Here is an 18,126-nt window from a genome sequence, read left to right as displayed (position 1 = left end):
TTTGGAATAAGCCTCATAAATCATAAGAAGGACTCTGTTCTGGGAACTATGCCTAGCATAGGATATACCTGGACATGACCAGCACAAACATTCAAAGAAAATAAACAGTTACTCTTTGAATCTGTTCCCTAATTTGAATAAGATTGACAGTTTTAAATACCCATCCAAAGCCACAACATTTGCTCAGAATTCTTCTACCTGGAATGGAAAGAGAAGAAGCCACCTGAGAAATAGCAATTCTACTGACTGAGTGCAAACACAAAAATTAATATATGCAAAACACACAGAAGCACAAAAATGTTGAAGTCAAACATGTACAGGGGTTTGAGAATGGGAAAAGGAAATAATGCCAGTGTCTAAGACTGTGGCATTGGTTTGCAGTTATTAGTAGCACTCAGTCTGATAAAAGTATATTTTTAAAAGTCTGTTGCTCACTTTAAAAAAACAAAGTATGGATCTTTCTCCAGAAAAGATAGTTGTCATTAAACCAGTTCTCTTTTCAGTCCTTTGTAAAGATTACATTTTGTCGAGGCAATTCAGTTATAACAGAGGAACTAATTCATTTTTTTTAAAGGAAGTTATCCAAATTGTGTTTTAATCAATATCTTAGATAATTTGTATAATAATAGTTAATTCACATAATTACTTATTGCTTGTGTGCCATATAGTGGCAACTACATATACAGACCATCTCCAAGATGATCTGTCCCCAACCTGGCCCTACAGGTTCTCCAACACTGCACCCATCACTGAGTTCATACACCTTGCTACCAATCGCTAATCCATATCACCACCATGGGGATGGATTGTTCCCTCCATGATTGCATGTTACAAATTGTGTTTGCATGTGAATATACACATTTATATTGTTAGATATTAACACTAGCTACCATAGTTTCCATTCTGGTCTTCTGTTCTGGCAGGAACAGAGGTTTAATCTGATTGGCTAAGAGGTCTGACAGCTCCCTATAAAAGGAGTGCTGTCAGACAGAATAGTTGCTGGATTGTACATACTTATCTGTCTGAATAAAGAGCTGTTGTTGGGCTAAGCCAGTGTCTGCCTTCCCATTGCCCGATCTAACACTGGCGACAAGGATCAGATTGAGAGGCAAATAGGCGAAGAAACAAACAACGAGACATCCAGCAAGTAAATCTAGCCCAGAGTTTCGGTGCGGCATCGAGCGACCATTTTGAGCGGCAAATTCGAATCGCCTCATCAAAAATGGCCATGCATGCCCCGCCAACTCCGTATGACCCAGTGGCCGAACACTAGGAATCGTATATGTTAAGGTTTGAATGCTTCCTCGAGGCAAACAACCTTATGGGGGTTCCCGACTCCTGCAAGAAGAACCTCTTCCTGGATTACTGTGGCCGAGAGGTCTTCAAAACAGTGAAGGATTTATCGGAGCCAACTCCGATCCAAGCAGTTCCTTGGGCGGCGTTACAACAGACTCTAAAATCTCACTACGTGCCCAAACCATCAAGGCATATTCGCCGCCATGAATTCAACATGCGGAACCAACAGGAGGGAGAATCCATAAACCAATATGTTGCGGCCCTGCGAAAAGCAGCAACATATTGCGATTTCCGTGACCTGGATGACCAAATTTTAGACCGCTTAATCTGCGGCGTGTGGGACATTAATCTGCAGAGACGTCTGCTAGCCAGATCAAATATGTCTCTGCAAATTGCACTTGACAAAGCCAGGCATCCGAATCTGCAGACAAGCCCACGGAAGCGTTACAGCGCCAACACAACATGCCACAAACCGCACAGAAGCAAATGCGCGTACATCACGAGGCCGCTGAACAAGAACCATCTGACAGCGAAGATGATGACAGCTACCGCATGCGCAGTAGCCGCACAAAACCAGCGCGAAAATTCAACTCGCGCCTGCCGCCCTGCGCAAGCTGCGGAGGGGACCATACCCGGTCTACCTGTCGGTTTTGGGACGCGACTAGTCAGCGTTGCAACAAGAAGGGGCACATTGCCAAAGTGTGCTGGAGCGAATTCCCTGCCACCGCTTGGCAGCCAAAACACAATCCAAACCGCCAACAGAGGCCCAACCCAGGGGCCTGGTGGAAAACTCAAGAGCACCCAGACAGAGAACCTAAAGTAACCTATCAAACCACGATAGGGCAAGTCCGCACTAGGCGGCCAAAAAAGCTGAAAGTCACAGTCCTCAGTGAAGACACTCCCTGTGAGCTTGAAGTTGACACTGGATCATCCCTAACGATCATTTCCTGGTCGACCCTGAAGCAAGCCATCCCGAGCCTGAAAAAACGGCACCTTTGCACCCGAGACATCAGCTTGCGTGACTACCAGGGGAACCGAGTCCCCATTGTGGGCCAAGGCACCTTCCGAGTGCAGTTCAAAGACATTAGCGCCAAGCTTCCCTTGACCGTGGCCAGCGCACCGCTACAGAGCCTCCTGGGGCTCGATTGGTTTGAAGCCCTGGGGTTGGAAGTCACCGGAATCAACTCCGTAAAGGATGGCGGCGCCGAGGCAATTTTTAGGGAGTTCGAGGACGTCTTCGTCTCCGGTCTCGGTAAGTATGTGGGGATGCCAATCTCTTTTAACTTGGACCCCAACATAGCGCCTATCAGGCTCAAACCCATGAGAGTACCTTTCGCTGTCCGCCCTAAAATCAATAGGGAAATTAGCAAACTGGTGAGTCAGGGGATCCTAGAACCAGTCGACCATGCACGCTGGGAGATTCCTATAGTGACCCCGGTCAAGCCAGATGGGTCAGTCCGCATCTGCGTGGACTATAAATGCACAATAAACAACGCGCTACAACAATGCGCCTACCTTGTGCCCATTGTAGCACCTACTACATTCGCTAGGCCCAGGAAAATTTTTTGCTAAATTAGATATGGCGCAGGCATACCAGCAGTTGCCTGTAGATGGCGCCACAGCGGAGGCTCAAACCATTGTGACGCACAGGGGTGCATTCAAATGCCACCGCCTGCAATTCGGAGTTAGTATTGCCCCTGGACTGTTCCAAAGTGTCATGGAACGGCTTTTGCAGGGGATACCAGGAGTCGTCCCCTATTTCAACAACATTTTGGTATCGGCTGCAAATGAGGCACAACTTTTAAAAAGGGTTAGGGCTGTTTTGACCAGAATTAGTGAAAAAGGCCTCCAGCTCAAAAAAGAAAAATGCAAAATTAATGTGCCCAGGGTTGAATTTCTGGGGTACATGATTGATGGCTCTGGGATCCACCCGACATCCCAAAAAGCAAAAGCTATCCAGGAAGCCCCCACACCTTGCAATCAGGCTGAGCTGCAGGCGCTCCTTGGGCTCCTTAACTTCTACAGCATCTTTCCCAAACAGAAAGCCACCATCGCTGAGCCCTTGCCATCGTCTCCTGTCCAAGAACTGCAAATGGTCCTGGGGCCGAGCCGAGGCTGCCGTATTTGCCGTGGTGAAACACCTTCTGACTGCTGACTCCCTGCTAGTCCAGTACAGCCAGACCCTTCCGCTGGTGTTAACGTGCGACGCATCCCCCTTTGGCGTCGGTGCTGTCCTCCGCCACCGCATGCCCAACGGCACGGAAGCCCCTATTGCTTTCTACTCACGAACCTTGTCTTCCGCTGAAAGGAACTACAGCCAAATGGACCGAGAGGCTTTGGCTGCAGTAGCGGGAGTCAAGAGGTTCCATGAGTACCTTTACGGTACTTCGAACTTGTGATGGACCACAAACCATTGTTAGGGCTACTGGCTGGGGACCGACCTACCCCGGTATCTTTGTCTCCGCCCATGACCAGATGGACTGTTTTCCTAGCTGCTTACTCTTACAAACTGATTCACCGCCCTGGTTCCACGTTGGGACATGCTGACACTTTGAGCCACTGTCCCCTACCTGAACTGCTGGCCGACCCCACTCCCGAGACACCGGTCCTACGTATTGACTACCTGGACTCTGGACCTGTCTCGTCCAATGACGTTGCCCGTTTTTCTGCTAAAGACTCTACTATTAAGCAGATTTTGAACTGGGTGTGGAGGGGGTGGCCCAAGGGGCCTGTTGGGGCCGAATTAAAAATGTTTTTTACTAAACGCGATGAGTTGTCGGTAATCAAGGGCTATTTACTGCAGGGGGACCGGGTGGTGGTTCTGAGAAAACTGTGAAAGGCAGTATTGGAGGCATTACATTTGGGGCATCCTGGCATTGTCAGGATGAAATCCTTGGCTAGGAGCTACGTCTGGTGGCCTAATATGGACAGGGAGATAGAAGAGAGGATGGCTACCTGCACTCCGTGCCAGGAATCCAGACCAACTCCCCCAAAGGCACCCGCTAAGGATTGGGAACGCCGTCAGGCACCCTGGTCTAGGGTGCACATTGACTTTGCAGGCCCCATTCATGGCCAAACGTTCCTCATAGTTCTGGACTCATATTCAAAATGGTTAGAGGTAGCCCTGATGACCTCTACCATGGCAGAGGCGGTCATCAAGGTGCTACGGAGACTTTTCTTCACACACGGCCTGCCCGATGTCTTGGTCTCAGACAATGGGCCCCAATTCACGGCCATGCAATTCGAGACCTACTTAGCTAGCCAGGGAATTCGGCATGCCCTGGTCGCGTCATTCCACCCGGCTTCCAATAGTCAGGTGGAGAGAATGGTGTAATCGGCTAAAGAGGTCCTCGCCAGAATGGGCCCAGGTGATTGGCAAACACGGGTTGATCACTATTTACTAATCCAACATATTACGCCAAGCGCCACCACAGGGAGAAACCCCTCTGAGCTTCTCATGGGTCACCGTCTAAGGTCCCACTTAGACCGGCTACACCCAAACTACTCTGCCACATCGCCCCCAGACTCCACAAGCAAGATTCGGAACTTTAGCATAGGGGATTCAGTATACGCCCACAACTACGCCGGGGGAACTCTGTGGATTCCTGCTACGGTAATAGGCATCACCGGGCCTCGCTCTTATCTATTAGAGCTAGAGGATGGTAGAAATTGGAGGAGGCATATTGACCAACTCCGTGGTTGCCTCTCCCACTCCAATCTTAGAGCACCAGACGAAAATCCGAAACAAATCAGCCAAGGCCATACCCAAAAGGAGCAAACATTCACTCCTTCCACAGCCAGCTCAAACCCGAGGGTACTGGAAAACTTATCTGAGTTTGTTGCAGGCCCACAGCGAGCTCCAAGCGAGCAAAGCCAGGGAACTCCAGCTGCGGCCTGGGGTAAGTTCCAGCAGGTTCCACAGAGCGGAGCTGGAGAGCGGACAGGTCCATCCGAGCTGCCTGAAGAACCGGTTCCAAATGAACTGCGCAGGTCTGGTAGAGCGAAACAAAGACCCGCCTACCTCAAAGACTATGTAACCAATTGGAACATCCCAACCAAGAGGAGAGGGGTGTTAGATATTAACACTAACTACCATAGTTTCCACTCTGGTCCTCCGTTCTGGCGGGAACAGAGGTTTAATCTGATTGGCTAAGAGGTCTGACAGCTCCCTATAAAAGGGGTGCTGTCAGACCGAACAGTTGCTGGATTGTACATACTTGACTGTCTGAATAAAGAGCTGTTGTTGCGTTAAGCCAGTGTCTGCCTTCTCATTGCCCAATCTAACATATATAATGTATGGAATTTGACTTTCTTTTTTTAAAAAAGAGCAACAATAGCTTTTTACATGAAAAGATTCCATTCTCCTCACTACTGGCTCAACCACACCACCCATGCTTCCTTAAGTCTATAAATAATTTTGCCATCCTAAATTTGGTTGTCAAGACAATTGGTTCCATCATGGTTTTGCAGCATCTGCAGTATCTTTGATGCTGAATTATGCTGTCTTCATTGGTGGGTAGGAACATGCAACATTCTACCCAATACTATTCTGTTCTTCAACAACATCACCTCTTCACAGGAAATAAATATAGAAATCAGGATGCTATAAAAAGGAAGAATGGGAATGCTACATTCTGATATTATTTCACTTCGCACCATTTCAGTTCTTTGCATATCTGTCATTGATTCTCATCCCCATTCTGATTCCTTATTTTATTTTTAACCTGTGGATGGATGGATGGATCACGGTCATAAACCAATATGTAATATTTTTTGTGGTCAAAGCCTCACACATTTGCTTTAACCCAAAGTTAAAGAGATGTTATTAATTTTACACATCTTACTACAATGACTTCCTCTCACTTAATCTTTGCAGCAGAAATGTGAAGTGATGACAGAGAACCTGTGAATCCTTTATCTACCCCCAAGTGCAAAACAGCAGAGTTGGGGGTCTTGCCTCGGGGTTAGAAACCTGAATGATTAGCAAAAGTAAGCTATAGGGTTTCTGTGACTCTTGGCTTCCATCTAATGGTCAACTGGAGTTTTGCAGCTCATTTATGGTATTTCTACAGGTAGTCCTCAATATACGACCACAATTGAGACCAAAATGTATGTTGCTAAGCTAAAAAATAAATTTAATTCTCCCCCCCCCACACACACACACACTTTTATGATCTATCTTGCCGCAATTGTTAAGTGAATCACTGCAGCTCTTAAGGTAGTAATAAGTTGCAAAATGAATGCGGCTTTCCCATTGACTTTGCTTGTCAGACTTTGCTTTGCAGCAGCACAAGGTGATCACATGATCACATCATGGGACATTGCAACTGTCACAAATATGAGTCAGTTGCCAAGCTATGAATTTTATCACGTAACCATAGGGATGCTGCAACGGTCATAAGTGTGAAAAGTGGTAATCAATCAACTTTTTTCAATGCCGTTGTAACTTTGAACTAAACGAATGGGTGTAAGTTGAAGAGAAGAATTTGATTTTTTCTGCAGCTTACATTCTCTCTCCCATTTACCTTTGCTTAAGAGTAAATAGCTAAAATGCACAAAAATTGGTGCAGGAGGGCCTCCTCTGAGTAGTGGGCTCTTACAATCATGCTTGAGATGTTGCTGGGAGGCTAAATCCTTCCCCTCACCTTCCAGTTAAAAAAAGCATATTTCAAACTTCTGCATATTTGCCACCTCAGGGAGAATGTAAGACTTGCACTGTACCGAATAGACTCACCTTTCATCAATTTCTTCACCACAGTTTTGAGACACTTGGCGTCCAAAATAATCCTTCCCTGTGTTCCCTTTACGTCACAAAGGCATTTCAATCACTATTGCGGGCTGTCATGTAGGAACCACAACATGTAATTTTGCACTGCTGAAAAGTAATTCCAAATCACCTTCTAGTGTAGGTCACAGGTTCGGAACCCTTCTATGTGAATGGGAGAGACATGGAATATAAACACTGCGGTGGCCTAAAGGTGGCGCTCTTGCCTCACAATCAGGAGGTTGTGAGTTTGATCCTAGGTAGAGGCAGATGTAGAGTCTCTACTTGGGCAGGGGTTTGGACTAGATGACCTGTAAGGTCCCTTCCAACTCTGTTAATCTGTTACATTCTGTACGACACTAATCAATAAGAACAGGAGAAGGGGGCATGTGAGTGGGTTTACTGCAGCCCTAGCCATATTTTTCCTCCTTCTCTCATATACTGTATGTAATGATTGTGGGAATGACTTTGGGCGAAAGGAGGAAGAGCCACAGAGTAGACAATGGTCAAATAAGAGGCTTCAGAAGAAATTTAGGCCTGGCGAGCATCTCAGAAAGAACCCTCCCTGTTCTGTAGGGAGAGCGAGGCAGACAGGGACTGAGGCAAGGCAGGTTGAAGCTAACACAACCTTTATTAAAAGTGACCAAACAGCTCAAACCTTGAACTGGCAAACAGCAAAGCAAATGACAGCTGACAGCTCTTTTATACTAGAGCTGTCAGACGCTTAGCCAATCATGTAGCTAGATTCTCCCGCCAGCAGGCTGCTCGCGTCTTAGCCAATCAGGAACCAGCAATGCAAGTCAATGGCAGGGAACTTCAGTACTTAACACCCCTCTCCTCCCAGGTGGCACATGCGTAGTCCACCAAGTACGCCGGCCAGCGTCGGCTCCGCCCAGATCATATCAGTTCAGGGGCAGCAGCCGAAGGAGGAGTTTCTGCTGGCTGGGCCTACGGAACTGCCGGAGACTGAGCGGCCGAGACGGCGGGAAGAGTGACCTCCGCTGGACCAATTGGACTACCAAGTAAAGCAGGCGACGAGAACGCATTGGAGAAGGGTGCAGAAATGGCTTCTAATGGCGTTAGTTCACCAGGGCAGGATTGGGCCTATCCTGGTTGTTGAGCTGCTGCACTGGGAGGTCTCCGACGAAGCTGGTTGATGTGCCGGCGCCCCTCTTGCCCATCGTCGAGCTGGATCCTATAAGAGTAGGGTCCCGTTAGCTGTGTTATTCATCTAGGGAGCCACCTTGGTTTAGCCCCGTAGTTTTGGGCATAGACAAGTTCTCCCACGTTAAAGGTTTGAGTCGCAGGGCTTTTCTCTGCGGCGTAGCCGGGGTACAGCCGGTCCAGAGTTGTCCGGAGCCGGCGACCCATAAGTTGTTCTGCATGACTCTGGTTGGTAACAGGGCACGGAGTTGTATGCTGCGCCAGAAGATATTGGGACAATTTGTCATGCCAATTTCCTGGCCCCAGGCAGCCCAATGTCTCCTTAGCCGACCGGACGGTTCGTTCTGCCAAGCCATTTCCGGCCGGGTGAAATGGAGCCGTGGGTGCATGTTGTATGCCATGCTGGCCTAAAAACATCTGGAAGGGTGCCTACGTGAACTGGGGCCCGTTGTCCATCACCACCACGTCAGGCAGCCCATGGGTTGCGAAAAGTCTCCCCAGCACCTTAATGATGGCCTCCAAAGTGGTGGAGGGCATGAGTGCCAGCTCCACCCACTTCGAGTAGGCGTCAACGATAATTTTAAAATTCTGCCCTAAGAACGGGCCAGCGAAATCGATATGGATTCACGCCCATGGAGCCCGGGGCATGTCCCACTCTCTGACGGGCATTGACGGGGGAGCCGGTCTAGACTGCTGGCACTGTTGACAGGTGGCTACCCAATGCTCTATCTCCTTATCAATTTTGGGCCACCACATGTAGCTCCTGCCCAGCACCTTCATGCGCACAATACCTGGTTGAGCAGTGTGCAGGCAACTCAAAATTGGCACCCTAAGCTTGGGAGGAGATACTACCCAGTTTCCCTACAACAGGCAACCATTGAGAACGGATAGCTCATGCTGCCGTATGTAAAAAGGCTGGAACTCCTGACCTACTGGCCCTTGTGGCCACCCCCTGCGCACCCAATCCAGCACTTTGGAGAGGACAGGGTCAGATGCAGATAGCCTGGCAATATCCCAGGCGGATATTGGCATATCTAATTCCTCTATGAGGAGGACCGAGGCAGCGGGAGCAGGGTCCACCACAGGCGCTGGCAAAGGGCAGCAACTGAGGGCATCCGCATGCCCCAAATTCCTTCCTGGCCTATAGATAAGTTGATAATTGTAGGCTGCTAGGAAAATGGTCCATCTGGACATCCTAAGTGACAAAACCCTGAGGGGTTTGGCAGTCACCCGCCAAGAGACCCAAGAGGGGTTTGTGGTCAGTGACCAATTGGAAGAAACGACCATAGACATAGTCGTGAAAACACTTGATCCCTGCTACAGCAACCAGAGCTTCTTTGTCTAGCTGTAGTTCCTTTCTACAGCTGAGAGCGTGCCGGAATAATAGGCAATAGGGGCTTCCGAGCCATTAGGAAGGACGTGGCTCAGAACAGCCCCAATGCCATAGGGTGATGCATCGCACGCCAAAACCAAAGGGAGGCGGTCACTGTATTGGACTAGCAGTGACTGGGATGTGAGAATATCCTTAACCACCCGAAAAGCATGGGCTTCCTTGGAACACCAATGCCAGGGCATCTTAGAGTCCAGGAGCCTGTGCAGAGGCTCTGCCAACAAAGCCTTATGGGGCAAAAATATGGCATAAAAATTAAGAAGCCCTAGAAAAGCCTGAAGCTCTATCTTAGACGAGGGCGTGGGCACTTTTTTGATGGCCTCTATCTTTGACAGGGTAGGGTGGATGCCTTTGGCATCCACGAGGTACCCTAAAAATTCCACGCTGGGAACCCCAATTTTGCATTTTCCTCATTTGAGTTTACGCCCTGCCTGGTGAAAACGGCTGCCTGCCTTTAACTTCTCGATGAGTTCGGCTTGATCCCTGGCAGATACAAGCACATCATCAAAATAGGGCACTATCCCTGGCAGCCCCTGGAGCAATCGCTCCATCAGGCTGTGAAAAATGCCTGGGGCTACGCTAACCCCAAATTGCAACCTCTTGCACTTAAAAGCTCCCCGGTGGGTCACGATGGTCTAGGCCATGGCAGTGGCCTCATCCACCGGGAGCTGTTGGTAGGCTTGTGCCAAGTCAAACTTGGCAAACACATTTCCCTGCCACAGGGAGTGGAGCAGGTATTGCATCACTGGTACAGGGTAAGGCTTGGCTTGCAACCCTTTATTGATGGTGCGTTTAAAATCTCCACAGATTCTAATGCTCCCATCCTGCTTGATGGGTATCACTATGGGCGTCTCCCAGAGAGAGTGGTCTATTGCCTCTAATACCCCTTGTGCAATTAGCTTGTCCAATTCAAGGTCTACTTTGGGCCGTAGGGCAAATGGCACTCTTCTAGGCTTAAGGCGGATTGGTGCCACCTGGGGATCCAAATTAAACAAAATGGGTTTCCCCGTATATTTACCGAGCCGGTTGTCGAAGACGTCTGGAACTCGCTGGCCAGCGTGGCGAAACAGTCTGGAACCACGGAGTGGATGCCGGAAACGTTGAGCCCCAATGCAGAGAACCAGTCCAGCCCTAGGAGGCTGGGCAGCTGGCCATCGACGATGATGAGGGGAAGAGGTCCCTGGAAATTGTAGCTGGCGACTTGGAATGTGCCACAACCCACAATAGGTATCTGTTGCCCTTGATAGTCTCTGAGGCGAATCGGGCACTGCTTAAGGGTAGCCTTAGTAAGGCTGGGCACTATCCGCTTGATAGTGGCCTAAGAGACAAGGGATTTGGAAGAGCCAGTGTCCACTTCCATTTTACAGGGCTCTCCCTCAATTTGGACAGTCAAATAGATCTTGTGGGCCGGCTTTGATAGAGATGCGTGGCTGACGGCCCATTCAGAGTGCTGCTGGTCACCCACGATGGTGAAACAGTCCTCACGGTGCCTAGGAGCCTGTTTTGTGGAGGCGCGTTCAGGAGGCCAATCAGCAACTGGCATGGCTGCCCTGCACACCTTGGCCAAATGTCCCTTCCTGTCACACCGCTGGCAGATGATGGCTTTGAACCTGCAAACTGACCTTGCATGGTTCCCGCCACAACTGAGGCAACCCAACTGAGGCAAAAAGTCTTTCTGAGTTCGTTTTTTTCGGGTTGTCAGGTTGAGGTGGCTGATTTCTTCCTCGAAGTCTGAGAAATCGTCTGCATCGACTTTGTCATGGTGGACTGTGTGGCCCCTGCTGGCATGAGTGGTTGGGGGCAGAAATCTTTGAATTTCTGCGGTGGACTTATCAAACATTTCGTATGCCGTGGCTTCATCCATGGCTGTCTGAAGGGTCAGCTCTTTTCACGCCAGCAAACGTCGCTGAAGTCTGAGATCTCTAATACCACAGACCAGCTGTTCCAATAGGGCATCGTCCAGCACTGAGAAATCACAGTGTAGGGCTGCTGTTCTGATGAAAGCCATGTAGTCTTGACATGGATTCTCCTTCTCTCTGAGTCCTTTGCCTGAATGCATAGTGTCTGGCTATGCGTGAGGGAGTTGGAGAATAGTGGTTTTGTAACTTCTCCAAAAGCGTCTCCCAAGGCATTGAGTGAACAGACTGAGGGGCTGCTAAGGCTCTGGCTGTGCCAAATATCTCGTGGCCGCAGGCGCTGAGGAAAAAGCCTCTTTTAAGGCCACTAGACAAACTGGTGAAGTCGTTTGCCTCCAGGAAGCACTCAAACCGCTTGAGGTAGGCATCCCATGTCTCTGTGGCTGGGCTGAATGTCATGAATGCTGGTTGGGTAGCCATCCTGAGAAGGACGGAATGTAAGGAAGCAGTTTTGGAGTGACGTCTCGTCGCCTGTGACTTGAGGCAGCTCTAATAGTGACTTCGCTTTTGTCCTTTACCTCAGACCTGATCCCACCTTCATCGCCAGTGTTCTATAGGGAGAACGAGGCAGACAGGGACTGAGGCAAGGCAGGTTGAAGCTGATGCAACCTTTATTAACAGGGACCAAATAGCTCAAATGTACGGCAAACCTCGAACCGGCAAACAGCAAAGCAAATGACAGCTGACAGCTCTTTTATACTAGAGCTGTCAGACGCTTAGCCAATCATGTAGCTAGATTCTCCCGCCAGCAGGCTGCTCGCGTCTTAGCCAATCAGGAACCAGCAATGCAAGTCAATGGCAGGGAACTTCAGTACTTACGTAACACTCCCTAGTTTCTTTGCCTGTAAAGACGAGGGGGAAGAGATGTCTTTTCAGATGTGCACAATTCTGTTGGTGTAACCTTACAATAAGATAGAGGTAGTACTCCTTGGTGTACTTCTTGTCCGGATTTCCTCACGAGGCTGAGAATATTTGCAAGCATATTCACTGGCTATTAGGAGCAGAGCTACCCAGCTGCCAGCAAAAAGGCAAAAACGAAAAACCTTAGGTTGCAGGCCAATGAAAACCAGTATATTTTCCAAATTGTCAACAACCAGCATATGACATGGACAAATGACTAGCTATGTCCTTGGTTCACACTTCATATCAAGACTTTCCCAGAATGACTTTTAGTATTAGCAGCTTTGAAATGTTAAGATTTTATGTGTGCATTAATAGCAATAATTGATCAAGTTAAGAAATCTTGGAATCATGATCAATTCAGTATGTAGCTCTAACATAGGTACAATCCATGCTTGGAATCATTAGGAAGTTTCAATGAAACATAACTGCACAGTTCTGACAATTATCTCTGTAAAATAATATTGGGAAAGTGCACAAAGAAGGGTAGATAAAGTTTATCTTGGAACTAAAGCAATTTCCCTATGAGGAAAGGCTACAAACGTCTAGTTCTTCTTTTTAAACAACTTATAACAAGTAAAAAAGGCAATGCTGCGCTTGCCGTATCCAGCTTCCAACTCTGGTTAATTCATCAAGCTGATCACATAATTTCAACACCATATATCCTGTTTGAAAGGTTGATTGAAACAGAACCACTATCAGTAATCTTGGGCTAAAGTGAATCTGCAGTATTTGACTCCCATGTCCTAAATTCTATAACATCAGGATATCCTAAATCAGGGGTGTCCAAACTTGGGAACTTTAAGACTTGTGGACTTGAAGTCCACAAGTCTTAAAGTTCCCAAGTTTGGACACCCCTGTCCTAAATGGAGGTTTGTGCATTTGCACCTTGTAACAATTTTATGAGATAGGGTGAGAGAGACCAGCCTCTCTTGGATATAAGATTTGAATTTTTTAAAATGTGTAACAAATTAGAAATTTAAAAATTAGAAAGCAAGCACTTCTGCAACCATTGTCAGAAGAGGTGAAAGAAGAGGAAAGTGTATGAACTGAGGCTTGCCTCTATTAACTAGCATAATGCTAAATAATTATTTAGTGTTGTCTCATCAAACAAGGCCAGTTATAATTCTTTGCATCAGTGACCTCTTTGCCTAAGTAAATCTGTGGGTCTGTTTTTTTCAGAATCAAGATTATGCTAGTTCAACTCATTTTCCTATTACCTGCAACCATTGTCAGAAGAGGTGAAAGAAGAGGAAAGTGTATGAACTGAGGCTTGCCTCTATTAACTAGCATAATGCTAAATAATTATTTAGTGTTGTCTCATCAAACAAGGCCAGTTATAATTCTTTGCATCAGTGACCTCTTTGCCTAAGTAAATCTGTGGGTCTGTTTTTTTCAGAATCAAGATTATGCTAGTCCAACTCATTTTCCTATTACCTGCACTGTTTTAAGTAGTAGAAAGTAATAACTTCATTCTTAAATTTATTTGTGAAGGACACTTTTTGTGGTTCTAGGACTAGGTAGTTTTCCTGTGTACCACCAAAATTCTTGGTCTCACGGGGTTTGAACAATTGTCATTACTTGTTTCTTCTGCCAAGTAAAGGAAATTAGAAAAAGCACATTTCCACCTCTTGTAGAGTTCAAGTGAGGTACAACTTAAAACCAGTATTTCAATGTAGGTTTGCAAATAAACCTTCAGAAAGTAAAGTAGGAGAGGAATATATTGCTTTTTGATTTGATGGGGTTTATATTTCCCACTTCTATAGTATATTGAAAAACAATAATGTTGAAATTAATGAAACTGTACATCCCAACCTAACAATTTAGTGGAATGGGAATGCAATATTACACCCCACAGTATAACTAGGTAGCTCTAGGAATTTTTCTGGCCCACATTCAATTATGATCTAATGTTAATGCAGGTTCTTACTGAAGTCTTCCCTGAGCTACAAAACTTCATGTGCATAAGAGTTATGCCTAGGGCTAATGCTTATGACAAAGGCTCAAGGTAGAGACATTGTGTATGGCCTTTTGCCCTGGGGCCTCCAGGCATAAATCACAGCTAAATAAACTAAGATGCAACTGCTTATGGAGTTGAACACTAGACTCCAAGAACAGTTCAGAACCACTCTTAAATATGCTTCTTGGATGAGAAGTGAAACTTCTTAAAAAAAATATCAAGAAAGCTCAGTTGCCTCTTGAAAAACCATCTTTGAGACATTTTAGCAGGACTACTTTGTTGTTGTCCAATCATTCTGGAAGCACAATGATTATTCCCCATCCCCCTTTCCAATTGCTTTTGTTGCTATGCGTATAGGCTAATGATCCCTGTAACTTGCCAGGGAAAAACAGTTTAGCCAACTGTAGGAAGTTATCACCTAGCCCTCTCCCAGAAAAATGAAATATCCTAGTGTTGGGAGAAATGTCCTTCTGGGTTCGGCTCCAAGTGGGGAAAAAGACACTGGAGACATGGAAGCTGCTTGGAAAGATGGTTTTAATGGTGGACAGGACCACATGGCCTGAGCCCTGAACAGCAAAGGTGATCACATGCTTCAATGTTGGTGGAGAAGAGAAGGGAAGAGAGGGGGAAGAGCAGACAAGAAGGGCTGAAGAAGGGCTTGCAGGGATTTTTTTTATAATCTGTTCTGCCCCACCTATCTGTTTCCTGTTCCTGTGTAAGAAATGTATTCTGATTGGTTGCCAGACTCACATGGGCCCATGCAGGGGCAACCCTCTAGGCTGTTTTGAATTCAGGTTTGATTGAGTTCAGATGCCATGTGGTCAGTTGAGTAAAGGCTTATTATCCTGCCTTAATCCCATCACAGCTGAAGAGGAGAACTCTTTATTATGTAAAGTGGACTAGCTTGGCCTTCTTAATGGCCCATTGACAAAAGTGGGGATGGGCAGGAAGCTGTAGGAATTTAGTGTTTAAAATGTGTTTCTCCCTTTTTCATATTCAGGAAAATATAATATTCTGCCTTATCAATATTTCCTAGGATATTTCATTTTTCTGGGAGAGGGCTGGGTGATAACTTCCTACAATCCCTCCTTTTTTTTTTTCAAAAAAATGTGAGTGGAACGCACATGTTTTTGACAAAAGATAAAATTGGTCAGATCAGGGAAACTTAATTTTTCTGATGGAAAAGCATTGAAAGAGACAGCAGAAGGATCCCTTCAGTGGCTCCCAGAGAGCTTTCAACCATGAAGGTCTTAGCAACCAGGGCACAATTTCTGGAAAGAAATTTACAATATCCAATTTACCATGCCAATTATTTTCAGATGTTTGATATCACTTTCTGTGAGCTTCCAGGTTACAAGCAAGCAGAAGTCCCAAAAAAACTTCACAGCCATTGAAGGATTCTTCCTTTTAAAGAAGTACAGGCTGCCCATTTCCAAGGGATTTCTTTAACTTGCCCTGGCTCCTATTTTAGTGAGGCCAAATTGAGTTTAGCTAGTGTGCAATACAAGCTATTTAGTATTTTTTTTAAAAAAAGTTACACACAATGAGCCCAGGGATTCCTCCTCCTGAGACCACCAGTGCAACATGTCCTGCTTTACTGGGCAACATCATTTTTTTTTTTGGGGGGGGGGGGGTCACTGTCAGGGTTTGAGTTTTGAAGATCCTTTCTGCTACTCTTCAAGTGGGGGAATTGCCTGAGGGGAACTGACCCTCCCCCATGGGATTAAAAGGGAGATATCACTGTTTAGGCTTTTGTGCAAAGACAAAAATCAACCTAGGAAATGCTTTGTGGAGTTGGGTCAAGGAGATAGTTTCAATCTAGTTCTGAATGGAGCCTCTCTCTCTCCCTCTCTCTTTGTGTGTGTGTGTGTGTGTGTGTGTGTTTGTGTGTGTAGCTGCTTCTACAATACAGAAAATACAGACATTTTGGACAAAATTTCCCTCCCACCAGCCAGAAATCTAAGGTGTTCAGAACTTGCTGTGCTAGCCATTCTCAAATACAATTCTTACATGAATACATTAAACTGATTACAATATAAATGAGGCAAGGAAGAAAGCATAATAAATTTCTGTGAATGAAACAGAGAAAGAAAACTTATCAAATTCCACCCTCCCCATAATCTTTTCAGCTGTCTTCTGGGAATTGAAAAGTCTTTTGGTCTTTACTTCTTCATCTCCTTCAGGGTTCTTTCATGTCTGCTGGATGGTACTAGGCTTGGCTTGCTGGTAAGAGTGGTCAGTCAGTCTTGGTAGTCTGTCCCAGGCTTGGCTAAGTTTTTTTTTTTTTTCCTCATGTCAGGTTTTATCAGCACGCAATCACCAGCAGCAAATTGAGAGTTATGGTTTGAGCTAGCAGTCCTTTGTTTCTGAAGAGTACAATCTTCTAGGGCTGAAAGACATGAGAACAAGGTTCCCTCCCCCACAGAAAAGGCATTGTTGGAGGATTAGAGGTAAGGGAGGGGCGGGGGGGTAGATAGCTTGCAGGCAGAGTTTGAAAAATAAAAGCATCAGTTACTCAGCAGATAAACATATTATGGGGATATCACAGATGAGAAATGGGGTATGGATTCACATGCTCCAGGAAAGAAATGAACAGGTAAAATCATTTAGTCACACAATAAATGCAAGGATGAAACTTTTCTTGCAAACATTTCCTGGGTTGTTACTTTAAGGTATAGGCAAGGAAGGAAGGAAAATATATATATATATATATTTTTACTCTGTTTCTGCTGGCCAAAACAGACACAAAGTGAAGACCCTTCCCAGTTTCAGTTAGTTTTCTAGGCCCAACAAACTGAGCGAAGGCAATTTCTGCCAGTTTACTCCTTTCTTTCTTTGAACACTTTAAAATTCTTGTCTTTTGGATTGGAGACATCTTAGTTACAATTACCTTGAGGGTGCACAAAGACTTAGACATACACACACACAGACAAAGAGGGAAAAACAAAATCATTCCCACCATGAATTTCAGTTAAATTGGGGAAGGCACAAATCTTAAGAAACAAAAACCACGTGGTTACATAGAAGACAGAGAAAGAGACAGACAAGAAAAAAAAAAAAGAAATCCCACCATTTCCTTTTAAGTACCTTTTCAGCCAAATTAGTTTTTCCTGTATCATCTTTCAGCAAAGCCCATTTTCTACAATCTGCTCTTTTTTTTTCTTCATTCCGGCCAGGACGGGCATTTGCTTTTCGTCCCAGGCCCCCAACAACTCCCCTAGGGGGGTTTCCATGGCTACCCTCGAGCTACCACTTCCCATGATCCCGTTTAGATGTGGGTTCACTTCGTCCTAGCCGGGTTTGCCACTTCGTATTTCCCCACTTTACTTTCGCGTCCTTAGAGGACCTTTCACGCCCTTTTGAAGGGACTTTCTCTGTTTGCCCTTCGGAGGGTCTTATTGGTGCCCTTCGGAGGGACTTTTCTGGGGGTGCCCTTCGGAGGGACTTTTGACGCGTTCCTCACCGCGGGAACCTTCTCTCGATTCGCGCCCTTTCACGCAGGGACTTTTCTTACAGTTTCAAGTCTTGGGGAAAGAGACCTGGAGGACCAGCCGCACAGTGACCCAGGAGGGGTGCTGTCGGAGCGGGTATGCATACCTCCCTTTTTCTCACTAACTTTCTTATGGGCTTTAGCTTTTTTCTCTCACAGGACAAAAACAGCAGCAACAACAAAAAATAAAAAATCCATTCACTTTTCCATCCATTTTCACACACACTAGTCACACACAGGCAGGCA

Source organism: Natrix helvetica, assembly GCF_964273705.1.
Source record: "Natrix helvetica genome assembly, chromosome: 1".
Classification (NCBI taxonomy): Eukaryota; Metazoa; Chordata; class Lepidosauria; order Squamata; family Natricidae; genus Natrix; species Natrix helvetica.
The sequence above is the reverse complement of the archived record's forward strand: the minus strand, read 5'-3'. Positions refer to the sequence as shown.